Source organism: Dendrobates tinctorius, unplaced genomic scaffold (assembly GCF_039654945.1).
Source record: "Dendrobates tinctorius isolate UK_male_01 unplaced genomic scaffold, ASM3965494v1 ptg000297l, whole genome shotgun sequence".
Lineage (NCBI taxonomy): Eukaryota > Metazoa > Chordata > Amphibia > Anura > Dendrobatidae > Dendrobates > Dendrobates tinctorius.
Window position 1 is genome coordinate 597346 of NW_027361964.1, and position 18283 is coordinate 615628.

Genomic DNA, 18283 nt, shown 5'->3' on the forward strand with positions numbered 1-18283 from the left:
ATAATACAAGTTACGCACTGAAAAATGGGGGTTATTTGGCTAAAGTTGTGGGGGGGGAGGGCTGGCTGCAGGTTTTCATGTGCCCTGGGCGAAAGAGCCCCCCTTTAACACATACCACAACTCATCATGCTCCGATACGGCAGAGAAATAGCGGTATAGTACAATGAAAAATACCTCACTTTTTACATCTCATGACGAGGCCCATCTATTTCTCCATACAGAATCATTGGTCCCATATAATGTTTGAAACAGTATATGATGAGCTCCACATAATGCTACAGTATATGTTGGTCCCCATGGATGAAGCTCCACTGTCTTATGGGCCCAAATAATGCTCCAAACATAATGGGCCCCATTTCTAATGCTCTAGTGTATAATGGGCCCTGTAAATGCTGCTCCAGTGTCTGATGTCCACCTTTGGAATGTTCCAGTGTATGGTGGGCCCCATCTATCATTCTCCAGAGTATAGTGCTCCCCAAAAATTGCTGTCCCAACATTGAAAACAATCAAATAAGTCTCCTCGCTAGGGAATCCCTGTACTTGTCTGGATTCCTCGTCGTCCCCATCTTCCATCTCACTGCACAGTATTTCAACTTTGCAAGTGCTGTGATCCTGGGCAAGCAGGGGGGGGCCCACTCGTTGGCGACGGCACTGGCACAGGGCCCCTGATAGTACGGTGGTGTGTCTGATGGCGGGTGGGACGAACCTGCACTTTCATCTGCAGCTTCCTCTTTGTCACCGTGTAAGATGGAACTGTATATGGGAAGGGTAACCTGAGTTTCATCAGGGTCAGATTCAGGCCGTGTAGCGTGCGAGGGGAATGTAGTGGTCTGGGTCAATGTACCAGCAGATTCATCGAGCAGTGGCTGGCCATCAGTGCACTTGTGTCGCCCCCAGGAGTACGGTCGCCACAGTGGCATTACCTTCTTCCTAGGGAGTGTGATGTCATGCTTGGGAGCAACGAACGATCTCTCTAGCAGGTTAACTGATTGGGCGGCGTTATTCCCACGAGTCATGACCCTCCAAACAGCGTTCATGAAGGCAAAGTGTTTGTTTTACGTGGGCAGTATGGTTGCAAAGCTGAACCTTAAAGGAATGTCCAGAAGGGCACCACCAGGAGTGGAGCCTACGGTTAAATTCGACTCCACCTGGAAAACCTCAACCATGCCAGCTACAGAACAGATGCACACATTTCAAGCTTAATTCCGTTAACGAACGAGACTCCGTCATGCCCCGCGGTCCGAGTCCGGCTTACTAGAGGGACACGTGAGACTCTGGCACATGAGATTGGCCAATAACTGGTGTGTCATGCCCTTACATGTCCGTGACTGCATGTGCTCTACACTGAAAAGGCCAGCGTTTGTCGCTTACAGGTGCAGATAACCCGCTGAACAACGTTAGTGATGGGGATCACTGATTACAATTATTACCCGTGAACAATGATTTCCCAGTAAGTGCAGGTCAACCGCAGTTCCGGAATTAGGCCTAACCGTCATTCCTGAAAAAATGAAAAACTTACGTGTGCAAACCACAGGTGCTGTAGCTTGCTTAACAGCTCGCCAGCCGTTCTCACGCCCAGTATGGATTACACGTGATTGCACAAAGGTGAGAAAGGGTACCGTATCCCCAGATAACATGTATGGATAGCGTACACATTCAAAATATATGTCTATACATCAGGAGGCAGGCTCAGATGGTGTTAGGCCCAGTATGGATTGCACGTGATTGCACAAACGTTAGAAAGGGTACCGTATCCCCAGATAACATGTATGGATAGCGTACACATTCAAAATATATGTCTATACATCAGGAGGCAGGCTCAGACGGTGTTAGGCCCAGTATGGATTGCACGTGATTGCACAAAGGTTAGAAAGGGTACCGTATCCCCAGATAACATGTATGGATAGCGTACACATTCAAAATATATGTCTATACATCAGGAGGCAGGCTCAGACGGTGTTAGGCCCAGTATGGATTGCACGTGATTGCACAAAGGTTAGAAAGGGTACCGTTTCCCCGGACAACATGTATGGATAGCGTACACATTCAAAATATATGTCTATACATCATGAGGCAGGCTCAGACGGTGTTAGGCCCAGTATGGATTGCACGTGATTGCACAAAGGTTAGAAAGGGTACCGTATCCCCAGATAACATGTATGGATAGCGTACACATTCAAAATATATGTCTATACATCAGGAGGCAGGCTCAGACGGTGTCAGGCACAGTATGGATTTGACGGCCCAGACTACACAGCGGAGGAGCAGGGAGAGGTAAATATTGCAAATGCTGGGGCCCTGCCCAAGCAAGCGGGGCCCACTCGTGGGCATCGGTACTGGCACTGGGCCCCTCATAGTACGGCGGTGTGTCTGACGGCGGGTGTGCACCACCACCGTCAGAGACACTTGATTGCACTATGAAGGACCCTGTACCAGTGCCCGCGCCCAAGAGTCAGCCTACCCACCTGTCCAGGGCAACGGCACTCGCACGGTGTCATGCGCTAGGTGGTGACCCCGGCCATGGGGGGGGGAGGCAGCACAGTTAGGGAGTTTTAGAAAGTGGCATATGTTGATGTTGGACATTCAGCTGATGCAAAAGGTAAAATAGGTCAAGTCCCAGGAAGAGGTGGACCAAAGCAAGCCATTTTTCTGTCACCCTATGTGTCATCAGGGGAAGGTGGGACAAAATCCTTGGAAACCCATGCGTGGTTCATTTTAATGAAGGTTAGATCATCCACATTTTGGGTTGACAGACGGGTCCTTTTTTCTGTCAGGATTGATCCAGCTGCACTGAAGACTCTTTCCGATAGCACACTTGCAGCTGGGCAAGCGAGCTCCTGTAAGGCATATTGTGCCAATTCAGGCCAGGTGTCCAGTTTAGCGGCCCAATAGTCAAAGGGGAATGACCTGTGTGGGAGAACATCGATATGGGAGGAAAAGTAGTTTGTAACCATAGTTGACAACTGCTGTCTCCTGTCACTTTCCATCGATGCAGTATTACCAGTTGTGTGAGCGGTACTTGAAAAATCAGTCCACAACATTGTCATGAAACCCCTGTCTCCAACGCCACTTCTGCTGTGTGCACCATGAACACCTCTGCCAAGCTGCCCCCGGCCCGTACGGCTCGTGTGAGAACCATCACCGCTGCTGTGTGCTGGGAATGCCTCAAGCAACCGATTTACCAGAGTTGCTTGTTTATTAGCCAATATTAGGTCAAGGTTCTCCTGTGGCATGATGTTTTGTAATTTGCCTTTATAGCGTGGATCCAGGATGCTGGCCAACCAGTAGTCGTCATCGTTCATCATTTTGGCAATGCGTGGGTCCCTTTTTAGGATCTGCAAGGCATAATCTGACATGTGGGCCAATGTTCCCGGTGTCAATGATGCACTGCGAGTGCTGGTTGGAGAAGCACTTTCTGGCAAATCCACATCCCTCCAGTCACGCACAAACCCTGTACCAGACCTTGCCACGCCAACATTTTCACTTGCCCCACGAGATGCATCCTCCTCCCCTAAGTAATCATCCCCATCATCCTCCTCCTCCTCCTCTTCTTCCTCCACCTCGTCCAGGAGAGGTCCCTGAGCAGACAATGGCTGAATGTCATCAAGGATTCCCTCCTCCTCTTCCTCCTCATCAACATTGGCTGCAGACGCCTGCTCCTTAAGGTGCGTCAAAGTTTGCATGAGCAGACGCATAAGTGGGATGCTCATGCTTAGGATGGCGTCGTCTGCGCTTACCAGCCGTGTGCATTCCTCAAAACACTGAAGGACTTTACAGAGGTCTTTCAGCTTCGACCACTGCACACCTGTCAACTCCATGTCTGCTCTCAAAGTGTCTGGCCGTGTATCCTCCCACAAATGCATTATGGCCTGCCTCTGCTCGCACAGCCGCTCCACCATGTGCAGGGTGGAGTTCCACCTTGTTGCAATGTCGATAATGAGGCGGTGGTTGGGAAGGTGGAGCAATCGCTGCAGCTTCTGCATACGAACGGAGTGTACAGGCGACCGGCGGATGTGCGCGCACAGTCTTCGCACCTTCTGGAGCAGGGCTGTTAACTCCGGATAATTTTTGAGGAAGCACTGCACCACCAGGTTCAAGGTGTGAACCAAGCAAGGTATGTGGCTGAGTTTTCAAAGGGCTATGGCTGCCACAAAATTACGGCCGTTATCACTAACTACCTTGCCTGCCTCAAGATGTACACTGCCCAGCCATGACTCAGTTTGTCGCTTCAAGTACTCGGCCAGCACCTCGGCGGTGTGTCTGTTGCCCAAACACATCATCTGCAACACAGCCTGCTGACGCTTTCCACTAGCTGCTCGATAGGGGGACACATCTTGTGCAACAGTGGCAGCTGCAGATGGAGTGCTCGTACAACTGCGCTCTGTGGACGAGCTTTCGCTTCTGGAGGAGGAGGAGGGTCGAACGCCTACAGCCAACTGTTTCCTATACCGTGGGCTAGGCAGCACTGTCCCACCACCGCTGTCCCCTGTGGACCCTGCATCCACCACATTAACCCAGTGCGCAGTGATGGACACGTAACGGCCCTGGCCATGCCGACTGGACCATGCATCAGTTGTGAGGTGCACCTTTCCGCTCACTGACTGCTTGAGTGCATGGACAATGCGGTCTTTCACATGATGGTGGAGGGCTGGGATGGCTTTGCGAGAGAAGAAGTGGCGACTGGGTAGGTCATAGCGTGGTACTGCATAGGCCATGAGTTCGCGGAAAGCTGTGCTTTCCACCAACCGAAAGGGCATCATCTCAAATGAGATTAGTTTGGCAATGTGGGGGTTGAAACCCAGTGTACGCGGATGAGAGACTGAGTACTTTCTTGACCTACTCATAGTGTCTGGGAGGGTGAGCTGGACTTGAGAGCTGCATATGGTGGAAGTAGCGGTGGACAGGGCTGACTGAGAGAGGGTTGATGATGGTGATGTAGTTGGTGTTCTTTCTGATGGCCTAGAATCAGTCTTTCGTTGATATAACAGTGGGATTCCCTGACTGCTGTGGCCTTGCAACGACACCTTAACATTTGCTGCTGTGCTAACCGGTGGGCTTACAGTGGGGGAAACAATGTAGCGTTGCTGACTACCTTCGTTGTGATCAGTTGCACATGTGGCACTTGAGGTTTGGTGTTGTGTCCACGCTTGCAAGTGCATGCTGGTTAAATGTCTAAGCATGCAACTGGTATTCAAATTTTTCAGATTTTTCCCTCGGCTAAAGGTCTTTGCGCACTTCTTACAGATAACCTTGGCCTGATCATGAGGATTTTGGTCAAAAAAGTGCCACACTGCACTCTTCCTACTTTGGCAGACATTTTGCGGCCTAGCACGCTGTGATCTTTTGACCCTCTGGACAAGCTGTCCAGCAACTCTTTTGATGTTTGGAACCTGTCTTTGGAGTGCTCTGGGCCTGCCAGATAACAGCTGTTGCGATGTCGATGTCTGCTGTGGATGCTCCTCATCTGAGCTATTGGAAGCAGCACCCTCTTCCCCCAATGGATGCCAATCTGGGTCAACAACTGGGTCATCCATCACCTCCTCTTCTATGTCATGTGCACCTTCCTCTGTGTCACCGTGTATGGTGGTATAGTGTGCGGGAAGGGGCACCTGAGTCTCATCAGGGTCAGAATCTGGCTCTGTACACTGCGAGGACAATGTAGCGCTCTGAGTGAATGTACCAGCAGAATCATCCATCAGCGGCTGTGCATCAGTGCACTCCATGTCAGATTCATCTTGGCCTGGGTAATTCACCATTTGACCTGATAATCCAGGCATGGTATGTGAAAACAGCTCCATGGAGTAATCAGTAGTATGGCCTGCGTCATCCTTCAATCTTGGTTGGGGTGAAGGACACAAGGAAAGGTGTGGTTCATGAACATGAGCCTCCAATGACGACTCAGTGCTTTTACTTTTTACAACTGAAGAAGAGGAGGCGATAGAGCTGGAGGCTGAGTCAGCAATGTAAGACAAAACTTTTTCCTGATGCTCTGGCTTTAAAAGCGGTTTGCCAACTCCTAGAAAACTGAGCGTTCGAGGCCTTATGTAGCCAGACGATGACGCAGGCTCAACACCTCCTGCATTCGGTCCTATTTTGCTCTTGCCACTACCATCAGATCCACCACCAACACCATCATTACCAGCTGCCAACCCCCGCCCAATTCCACGGCCTCTTCACCAGCCTTCCTCATTTTTGGTAGAAATGTAGACAAAATCCAACAAACTATACAGTAATGTAAAACAAGGTACAAGGTGTCTATAGGACAGGGGAGATTTTGAATTTCTGCAGACACTTGTGGACACTGGACACTTTTGGATTGTGTGAGGGCCACTGATATCTGAGCGCTATGTCACAGGCTCGATGGCACAGCTGTGACAAAAGTGACGAGAGGATAAGGGAGATTTTGAATTTCTGCACACACTTGTGGACACTGGACACTTTTGGATTGTGTGAGACCCAATGAATATCTGAGCGCTATGTGACAGGCTCGATGGCACAGCTGTGACCAAAGTGACTAGAGGATAAGGGAGATTTTGAATTTCTGCACACACGTGTGGACACTGGACACTTTTGGATTGTGTGAGGCCCAATGAATATCTGAACTCTATGTGACAGGCTCGATGGCACAGCTGTGACCAAAGTGACTAGAGGATAAGGGAGATTTTGAATTTCTGCACACACTTGTGGACACTGGACACTTTTGGATTGTGTGAGGCCCAATGAATATCTGAGCGCTATGTGACTGGCTCGATGGCACAGCTGTGACCAAAGTGACTAGAGGATAAGGGAGATTTTGAATTTCTGCACACACTTGTGGACACTGGACACTTTTGGATTGTGTGAGGCCCAATGAATATCTGAGCGCTATGTGACAGGCTCGATGGCACAGCTGTGACCAAAGTGACTAGAGGATAAGGGAGATTTTGAATTTCTGCACACACTTGTGGACACTGGACACTTTTGGATTATGTGAGGCCCAATGAATATCTGAGCGCTATGTGACAGGCTCGATGGCACAGCTGTGACCAAAGTGACTAGAGGATAAGGGAGATTTTGAATTTCTGCACACACTTGTGGACACTGGACACTTTTGGATTGTGTGAGGCCCAATGAATATCTGAGCGCTATGTGACAGGCTCGATGGCACAGCTGTGACCAAAGTGACTAGAGGATAAGGGAGATTTTGAATTTCTGCACACACTTGTGGACACTGGACACTTTTGGATTGTGTGAGGGCCACTGATATCTGAGCGCTATGTCACAGGCTCGATGGCACAGCTGTGACAAAAGTGACGAGAGGATAAGGGAGATTTTGAATTTCTGCAGACACTTGTGGACACTGGACACTTTTGGATTGTGTGAGGCCCACTGATATCTGAGCGCTATGTCACAGGCTCGATGGCACAGCTGTAACAAAAGTGACTAGAGGATAAGGGAGATTGGATTGCTTTTAAAAAAGCAGTTTGCAGAGCAGTGGGTAAACAGCAATGCCAGCCTGTCAGGAAGCCTTAAAAGGCAGCCCAACAACCAACACCACTGATACACCACAATATAGCCTCCCCTTGCACTGTACACACAGTGACTGGTGTGTTGTGCAGGCCAAATCGCTAGCAGCAGAAGCAGTTTTTTTTTCTTCTCAGCAGGACAAAAAAAAAAAATTGGGATTGCTTTTAAAAAAGCAGTTTGCGGAGCAGTGGGTAAACAGCAATGCAGGAATGTCAGGAAGCCTTAGAAGGCAGCCCAACAACCAACACCACTGATACACCACTATATAGCCTCCCCTTGCACTGCACACACAGTGACTGGTGTGTTGTGCAGGCCAAATCGCTAGCAGCAGAAGCAGTTTTTTTGTCTTCTTCCCTGCCTAACGCTCTCCCTACAGAATCAGCAGCAACCTCTCCCTATACTGAGATCGGCAGAAGTAAGATGGCGGTCGGCGTGCACGCCCTTTTATACCACCTGTGACGCCCACCAAAGCAAGCCAATCACTTGCATGCCCTTCTGAAAGATGGTGGTGACCCCTGCCTATGTCATCACGTTGCCCACAGTGTCCGTGGATCCTGATTGGCTGAAAAAGAGCGCAAAACAAACTTTTGAAATGCGACTTTGGCGCGTAAGTCGCCGACCTCGTGGCCAACCTCATCCTAGGGTTGGGTTTCGTTTCATGAAACCCAACTTTGCCAAAAGTCGGCGACTTTTGAAATTTTTCGACCCGTTTCGCTCAACTCTACTTTTAAAAAAGCATTGAAAACTCTGCTTCATATTGTAAGAGAATGGCCAGCCATAATATATACCGAACAGCCATGTTGTCTTTAGCAGCCTTCTTGGACAAACTCTAGTCAACTAACTTTGCTAAAATAGCTGAGGCTCTCCCCAGAATAAAGGTATAAAATGACCTCGGTGCCATTAGTAAGTATGGATTGAGTCCAGGGAGACTAACTGGATCAGCTGCAGGGCCTGTGATAGGAAATAAGTGGTATTATATGGTAGTGAATAGTATATATAATGAGCTAACATAGAAACCAGAATCAAGAGCTGTCAGTGTATGAGGGGTTATAGCAGCACGCTAAAAGCATGATGTGAATAATGGGGTTAGCTAAGAGGGACAGGGAGATTTATGATTTTTAATATAGTTTGGGGAAATGTTAATTAATGTTGTCATATTGTATTATTGTATTCTTTGTTCTAAAACACGTTTCTCTCTGCAATATGAGGTTATCATGAATACGCCCTTTACTGCAAGGTGCAGCTTTCTTTGTCTAAACCATGTATAAAAAGCCCTTGTTACTGTTCTTCGGGGCCAGAACATCGCCATTATGCCGCTATGCCACACCATGGCCAGACCACCGGCAGAAATCCCAGCGCTACTTTGCCTGTCTGGACCCCTGTTTGTGCCTGCATGCTTTGTCTGAAATGATTTTCCATGAAGTGTTCTGCTGCGTATCTCCAAATAAACTTCAGCCTCAGCTTGATAAAAGGATTGTCTACATATTCTTCCCGACTCTTCCAGCTCTCAGTAAGGGCTTTTCTTACACATATCTGCCCCCAAATTGCATTAAACAAGGAGAAAACTCATAAAAGAAATGCAGCAAACACTGTCACAGACCCACCCACTGACACCGGTATGTCACGGATGGAGGATTGCGATGCACTGCGACACACGGCTATCATAGGCGCAGTGGGGCTTATCTTAGTTATCCCACCACTGGCACCATGTGATATAAACAACAGCAAGCTAGCCTTGCCCTAACAATTTATCACAGGGGGGTTATTTTGGTTGTCCCACCACTGCCTACAATACTTCACAAAGCATTTCAGTTCCACTTTGGAACTCGCAGCCCTCCGGCACCCCCTTACCCTCAGGTCAGTCAGGGAACTACACCTGGGATAATTGGTCACCGGCCAGCTGCTTCAATGAGGTCTGGCCACCCGGCATGCTGCAGTGAGGGAATTATAAATGCTCTGGCCGCAGCCACCCAATTAGCTTATAAAATCCCTTTCTGTCACAGCCAGCAGTACCCGGGGCCCAGATCACATCTCGCTGCCACCAGCTACGATTCACTTAATCAATGAGTTAATTAAGAGTGTCCGTAGCAAACCCCCAAATTAGTAGCAATTATCTTAAAAGCGCATAAGTTCGTTTTTTAGAGCATGGAGACAGAGCCAATAAGTTTATAATTTATTCCCCAAAAGGAGGGCAGTGATTACAAAGATAAAACGATTTTACAAAGTTGAGATATTAGATATGTACACTGCAAATATAAAATAAAAGGGATTAACATTGATCAACATTTACAGTTGCTTAGGTGGTCTGTAGGCTAACCATGTGGTGGGGGAGGGCCAGCAGCCACACGTCTCCCTGCATCTGGGGACCTCTTGGCATCAAGCCTCCAACTCGAATGAATGATCTTTGGAAGGGAATACCTTAAAGCTTTGGGTTTGTGACATCACAAAAGGGGCAGTCTGGAGAGGGTCAGCCCCTTTTCTTGGAGCTACAATTCTGACTACAAATCTTATTATAACTATATCTTGCAGAGGGTACATCGTATAAACACGCACATGGTATCATTCTTTTTAGCCTGTCGAATACAATAATTCAAAACCAAATATGCAGTAGTTATGTTACACCATTTAGGAGAAATCCAGCTCTCCGTTTCTATGGGTGCTGGAACCGTGAAAATTATGGGCCAGAAAGCTGGGTCGATGCATTTTGCAGAAATGTAATTTTCATATCTCTGCCGTGTATGATTTTCGAAATTTGGCTTTTTTCATATTACCCATACTTATATCCAGCCGCATGGCAGGAAACAAAAGAAATCCTTTTCCTGGCTGTGCAGGGAGGGGGGAAGGTGGAGAGAGAGAATGTTTGCACAGGAAACGTCTGGTGTAGGGTTACAAGCAGGCATATAGCTGTGTGGGGAAAAAGGAGGGGGCTGCAGCTATGTGACAGGTAATTCTCAGTGTAATAGGGAACCTTAAGTCATACCTTACAGTCATATCTTACTTAACATTACAAACACGTAATAATCAGAGAAGATTGTTACTGCGTTGTCAGGTGCGGATCCTGCAGAAAGAACGCAGCATTTATGCTTCGTGTGGACATGGCCTCAGCATTACAGTTTTACTATATTTTTTAGGAGTTTAATAGAGAAAAATATTTTAATAATTTTTTTTACATCATTTATCAATTCCTGCAAATAATCTGATCTCTGTTTTGTGCAGGTCGTTACAATTACAGGGACTCAAATATGTTATTTGCTGATTTGTGATGTTTATTTCATTTTTTTATTCATTAAAGTGACAATTTTTTTCATTATCAAGTGTTTTTCATTTTTTAGTAATTTTATAGGAAGAAAAAAAATCTCTTATTCTCCCTCTATTATACGAATACATCGAAAACCACTGCTGTGTACAATGTTTCAGTATAATCGGCCTGTAGTCAGAGCCTGCAATACAGATCAAGTGTAAAGAATGTTTCCCATTACATCACCCAAGTCTGTCGCTCAGTAGCTTTAACTTCTGCCTTTAATGTTAAGGTCATGGGTTCGAGACCTGGGGAGACTCTCTAAAAAAAGTAACGCTTTTGTAATTGCTTCTAATTAATTTTACTACTTTTATAAGAACCCCCCAAAATATTTTTCTTTGCCTCAGTATACAGGAGCCACAGAAATACATTTTTTGTACACAATGTATCTCTATTTCCATGTATCACCTGCTTCTGGGTTCACTGCCTGCAGTACAGATCAAGATTACCAAATTCTCCTATCTACATCATTGTGGCCTGTAGCTCCTAGATAGCGGAGCAGCTTGCAAACATGCAGACGTGAGGTGGAATCCCAAGGAGACCCGATCACACAATGGAGGAAAAAGTGAATAACGCAGTTTCATTTATGCAGTTGTAAGGGGACAAGGGTGGTAGCCGTGGCAATGGGATTTAGCGTCTCTGCACCCTGGCTCCTCACAGGTGAAATATAAAGTTCCTTCAGGTGCTTAGCACTTGCGGTTTCTGCCACTCTGACTTCAGGGTTCCAAGAATCACTGCAGAGTCACAGCCCTTTGCAAACAATTCAACTTTACTGGAAGCAGTCACATAACACTTTGGCCGCACATTCCATACGGTTCCACATCCTGTTCTTTCCCTGGCTTCCAGGTGAACTTCAACATTCCGGTGATCTCTCCTTCCATTATGTTAGCAGTCCCAGCTGTCTCCATGGACAATTATTGCCCTATATGCATCACCAGCTCCTTGTAGTCCTCTTGTCCGGCACTCATAGGGATAAGATTCCAGGAACACTATTAACGCTGCTCCCATCCTGGTCATAGACCCCGGATCCTTCTTGGAGATCGTACACTCAGCTAGTGCCCATCCACAGTCTTAAGGCCTGAGGCCCCTCTCCTCCACAACAGCTCTATCTTCACAACCTGAAGCTGTCCCATAAAACTACATGCTCCTCGCCCTTCGGCAAGATGCTCTGGTTTCTGATGACTGAACCAGGAAGTACCTTTCCTATATCTCCCTGCTCTGTGCTGCTCTGCAGCCCCTCCAAACTGCTTAACCCCTGTGCTGCCTGTATCTCACTAGCCTATTCTATGTTATTACCTTGCTCTAATGTGCCCCCCTTAAGTTAACCCCACTAATGCTTTATGCTAGCATCTATCCTATCTTATCCATAATCCTAAACATATCAAATATATCACATTACAATGCATGACACACATTATTCAACAATGGGGAACAGCCAATTACGTTAGCATTACAGTATATGACAAATACATTACAGTACACACAATAACAAAACATTAATAAATCTTCAGGGTGCCACATATGTCTCATGTGCATCGCAATCAAAGGAGAAGCGGCACGTGACGCACTGAGTCACCCCCTTACACAGTGAGCAGACAGCAGCGGCAGAGATAAGCGAGTATATAGAAGATGGGACATAAGCTCTGACATGCTGGGACACTCCTGCTGAGCTAAGGACGGCTGGGAGCTTTGCTGCATATGTAGGGCCACTGCTATGGACATAGGATGGTTTGACATGTGATCAACTATTTGTAATCAGTTCTAAGTCTGTTGTGCACCAGAAAGGAGACAAAAAGTGTTGTGTATGGCTGATTGCACAGGAATGGTCAGATTTGACGTTTGCCGGGTCTTGCACATGTGCGCGGCGTGGTGACTTTCTTCACAGTGAGACTTGCGATGCAGGCCCATTGTGTGCACTGGTTGCTATGATGTCTATGGTGGGTCACCTGACTGTATGGTCTCTTATCCGAGAGAATTGGATGATTATACAAATCAGAGTGTGAGCATAGTGTACTCCGATTCTCTTGGGTGTGGAGGAGATGAGGTAACAATGTCTCCATCTTCTCCTTTGTGTCAGTCTGTGGAAATCCGTCTGCACTCAGAAGTCATCCGAGTGTGGTCTTATTGACTTGTATGGGTGAGCGCGAATATCGGATCAAACAGCTTTTTTTTTCTCAGTAAAAAAAAATTAATGGTGTTTGTGATTTTTTTGAGGCTGAAGAGACTGTAATCGTTATCATTATAGATTTCACGGTGACGGCAGCCTATGTCTGATCTCTGAATTCTGGGCTATGGACACAAGTCGCTGATAATCATCTGGATTTTTTTCCAGTTTTCCATTGTGTCCTTAACAAATCTTATCTGTCCATGATATTTTTGATAAGCCGTGCAGATAAGCATAAAAAGTCAAGTTGGCAGCTCGGCCCCCGAAAACATGTCTGTCCTTGTTATCAGCCCCTGCCAGAGCCACAGGTCTGGTGACATTCAGTCTGTGCTGCCCAAAAACGGAAAAAAACGTCTACCATGTCTGAGCAGTGCTCCGCAGATGTCTGGAGTCGTTCCTCGGGTCAGGGAGACTTGTAGATCTGGAGTGACAAAGTGTAGGGGTACTGGAAACTATCAAGGTGGTATGGGGGGAGACAGAGCAGTGCTGGGCAGGGGGGCACCATACCAGGGGCAAGAACCTTTGGATCAGAAAATGTATCCGGTTCCCTGAAATGGTTGTTTAATGTCTGATTCCGCCATTAATGCTTCTATTCTGGAATCGTGGCTTTGTACGGTCACTTTATCCGTTGTGTGTCTTTCTTCTACACGACCTTGTACACACTCGCGAACAGCTTTCTGCTGATGGTCAAATATGCAACATTATGGCAAAAACAGAAAAAGAGAGGAGCCATTTTCTTACCTTTCATCAAGGCTTTCCGCTGCCCCGAGGATCTTTTGTATCTCACCGGGGAGGTGATCGCTGCTCCGTATGTATCTCCTGTCATGAGAGCAATAGCTAAAAAGAAGTCTGGAACTTTCACTTTCTATTATGAGAAACTGTTTCGATTCCTAATTTCTTGCTTCACTTTTTTTTTCTATTTTTCATTCATCGTTGCTTTTTATTTTCTTCTTATATTTGCTAAATATTTAACCCTTTCCACGATTTTTACATTGACATGGACGTATGAGAATCGTTCTTTAGCAGGATGAGTTGTAGCTTTGAATGACATTTATTTGGTCATATAATGCACTGAAAAACAGGAAACAAATGATCAAATCCTGTAAAAAAAATTTAGGTTTTGTTTTCTCTGTGTTTACTATGAACGCGTACGGCCAATATGGGTTTTTTCCTTACCGAGAAACCATCTTATGCCCACCCGAACTGGTAGGCAACACCAATTTACCTTTAAAATAACAACACTACACAAAATAATATTTTTGGATAATTTTGGCCACAGCGGCCAGTTTATTAACAAACAAAACATAACCATGTTTAACAATAAATATTAAATATTAATATGTCATATGTAATGACATGAAGGGGAGGGTTCTTGGAGCCCATAAAATCTGGCTTAAAATATTTTGGCAAAAATTGTCCAACGATAACTCCAACCGCCAAGTTACCCCCAGCCGTACACCACCAGCTCGAGGGCACCATAAATCCCGTTCCGGGAAGGCCAACCACCAAACAGCTCCCAGGGTAAAACCCCCGTCCAGAGCCCGTAACCAAAATGCCAGATCACCCACAGAATTTAACTGTCCGGAATTTTACCTAAAATTCCTTTTTACGCTGAATCAGCGTCAACTCCAAGAACCCCACCCCCCGCCACACACGAACAGCCCTGACCACCTCAGGCTCGTGAGTGCCCCAACACCGCCACAGCCCTCTCAATTCCTTCTTGCATTGCAAGTGACCACAAATCCATCCCTATCTCATTCAAATGAACCCCATCATTCCTCCAAAAATTACCCACCCCAGCTTCCAATTCGAAATGTCGCACGCTTATACCCCCATTCCTTGAAACAAAACTCGACACAGCCCTATTCAACTTCACCCTAGCCCTATTGATACCCTTCACAGATCGGGCAGCTCTCCATGTCAGCCTTGGGACGATATCCGACCATACAGTAACGACCCCAGGAAAAGACGACCACAACCGAAGGAAGTCAAACCGGATATCCCTGATCAACTCCCTAACAGGTCTAACGCCTAAATCATTCCCTCCCAAATGCACCACCAAGATGTCGGGCGCTTTATCCAAACGAGCAAACTTGGCAAACTCAGGTAACGCCCTGCTCCACACCATCCCCCGAAAACCCAACCAACGAATGACGACCAGGTCCCTGTTAAAACCAAGCTGCCTGCCATCCGGCCTCACGTCTGCCCGAAGCGCACCCCAATGAACGAACGAGTGTCCAAGAATCAAAGCCAAGTAGGGTTGCCGACCTGAAATACATAACCACAACAACATCGTTAAATCCCCCCAGTCTGAGCCATGCCGCTCCAATCAATGACGTACATATGTTCGGTAGCAGCCCGAACTTCAACGACCAATCCGCTTAATCGCGGCCTCCCCCATTCCAAGGCTATCCGCCTCAGATGCTGCCCCAATCCTAAAGGAATGTGATCCATACATGCCTGGTGGAAGGCCCAACTCTCCCAAACTCCTTTTTAGCAGCGCAATAAACTGAAAACGAGACAAGAACGCCCCGTCTTCGTGGCACAACAATGGGCCGACCCGACCCGGCCACAAACTCCAATACAATTCCAAACAGCTTTTTGGGCACATCAACGCACCCCCCACGCTCCCCAACACCACACGCTTCCCTTTCCCGAGCTGATCAGTTTTCGAACGCCGAATCCAAAAAGAAACACCTGACGACCCCAATTCAACATCCTCCGCAAGCAGGCCACCTGCCCTGCCCCTACTGAGCGACACTAGTTCACCCAACCTCATCGCCCCAAAGAACGCCAGAGAAAAAGCTAATTTGAACAATGCCGACTCAAAAGTAGAACAGCAAACCACCTCCAGGACTCCACCTAATCGTTCCAAAATACTAAAAGAGATTGGTCGACGCCTAGCAAAAACCCGGTTACACCTCCGAAAACCTTTGAGAGCCTGCTTCACCCGAAAATCCTTCGTCACATCCACCGAACCCTCCAACTTAAAGCCGAAAGCAAGGCCAGCCATAAATTTGTTAACCCTTGAAACAGACCACCGCAGTTCCTCTGCCCTACCAACCAAAAACAAAACCCCCGACGTCTTCTCCTCTACAGACCCCAAACCTCCCCAATGGGACTCCCAACTCTGCCATATTTTCCATGATGCCTCGTACGACGCCCAAGTCTGGCTTGTAACAGACTCCCGAATTAACCTTCCTGCTCCTCCGTAACAATCCGCCACAAGTGAGAAGGGCATTCCTTTCCGGAAATCTCCGCGCCTGGTGCCAGCTCCCGAAACCGCTCCCACTGTAAACGAGACAAAGCATCCGCTATAGAATTTTGCACTCCCGGCACATGCACAGCCGAAATCCACGCATTCAATGCCAGACACCGCAAAACGAAATCTCTCATGAGCTTAACAACCGGGGGGGAAGAGGCGGACAAAGTGTTGATTACTGACACCACACTCATATTGTCACAGTGAAACCTAACTCTGCGGTTCTCAAACATTTCACCCCATATTAATACCGCCACGACAATGGGGAACAACTCCAACAAAGCCAGATTTTTCGTGAAGCCTCTCTGCCGCCACCAATCCGGCCAGCTACCAACGCTCCAACGCCCCTTACAAAAAGCCCCGTAACCAACGCCACCTGCCGCGTCCATATAGATTTCGCAATCAAAATCATTCAATATCTCTTGTTGAATCAGAGATCTACCATTGTAAGTCTCCAAAAATCACTGCCACACCGCCAAATCATCCCGGTGCTCCTTTTTTAACCGGATAAAGTGGTGCGCCGACCGAGCTCCCGCCGTCGCGCCCGACAACCGTCGGCAAAAAATCCGGCCCATGGGCATAATCCTGCAGGCAAAGTTCAACCTTCCTAGAAGTGACTGTAATTCTTTTAACGTCACTTTACGCAATCTCATGATTCGCCGCACCTCCAGCCTCAGCAATGACAATTTGTCCTCCGGTAACCGACACTCCATTTTTTCAGAGTCAATCAGTATACCCAAAAAACTTAAGACTGTGCAAGGACCCTCCGTCTTATCTCTCGCCAATGGTACCCCAAAAAACTCCGACACCCATTCCATTGCGGCCAACGTATTCTGACACAAAACCGAATCCGGTGGGCCTATGAACAAGAAATCGTCCAGATAATGAATCACGGACGAAACACCAGCAACGTCCTTAACCGCCCATTCCAAAAAAGTACTGAACGTCTCAAACAGTGAACACGAAATTGCACAACCCATTGGCAAACATCTATCCAAATAATAACCTCCGTTCCAAAAACATCCCAACAAGGGGATGCTATCCGGGTGTACCGGTAGCAGCCTGAAGGCAGACTCAATGTCAGTTTTTGCCAACAAGGCCCCCTTACCGTACCTGCGAACCCATTGCACCGCCGTGTCAAAGGAGGTATAAACAACCGAACATAACTCCTGATCAATGCCGTCATTTACCGACAACCCCTTTGGGTAAGACAGATGCTGAATCAACCTGAATTTATTCGGTTCCTTCTTGGGAACAACCCCCAATGGGGAAACAACCATTCCTTCCACAGGAACCTCCGTAAATAGACCTGCCATCCTACCCAATTCAACTTCTTTCAGTATTTTGGCTCTCACCACCTCAGAATGCAGTTCAGCCAACCTCAAATTCTTAACCGAAAAGGGGACCGTATGGCTAGGAGAAGGGATTATAAAACCATCCGCAAAACCATCCCGTATCACACCAGCCTTTTCTTGATCAGGGTACCTACTTAGAAAGGGGGCCATCTTTTGAAGTCGCACCGGTGTCTCCCCCTTGACCGGCTGCCACTGCTGGCTTCCCCCTTGTTTTCCTAAAACATTTGGATGCTCCATGCGAACTACCGTTGCAATGGGAGCAAACATGCTTAAACTTGCAGGTACTGCCATACTTGCATTGACCGTCGTTTAACTGCCAGCACGCTCCTGATTTCTCTTTTCCCCCTGACGCCCCTTGACTGCCGCTCCCTTGTGCGGCCTGCTGATTGCCACTCCCTCCACCACCAAGAAAGGGCTGCCCATGCCTAACCGGTGCAATCACCTTTAACCAAAGCCCGATATCCTTTTGGTCCCACCGAATCTCCGGCCGCACCGCCTTCCGCTGCCTAAATTGCTCATCATAACGCAGCCATGCCTGACCCCCATACGTACGGTGAGCCTCCCCAATCGCATCCAGATAGCAAAACAAGCCAGAACAATTGCCCGGAGACCTCTCTCCAATCACACTCGCCAATATCGCAAACGCCTGCAGCCAATTGACAAATGTCTGCGGGATCAACCGCCATCTCCGCTTTTCG

General features: G+C 47.5%; 1 protein-coding gene across 1 annotated transcript in view; it reads right to left on the bottom strand.

The window, feature by feature from the left end:
- LOC141073123 (interferon-induced very large GTPase 1-like) overlaps positions 1–13773 on the bottom strand; it is a 57501-nt gene extending 43728 nt beyond the window's left edge. Inside the window, exon 1 of the mRNA XM_073560479.1 lies at positions 13710–13773. The gene's annotated coding sequence lies outside the window, so the exon portion shown is untranslated. The remainder of the gene's footprint in view (positions 1–13709) is intronic.
- Positions 13774–18283: the final 4510 nt, after the last annotated feature.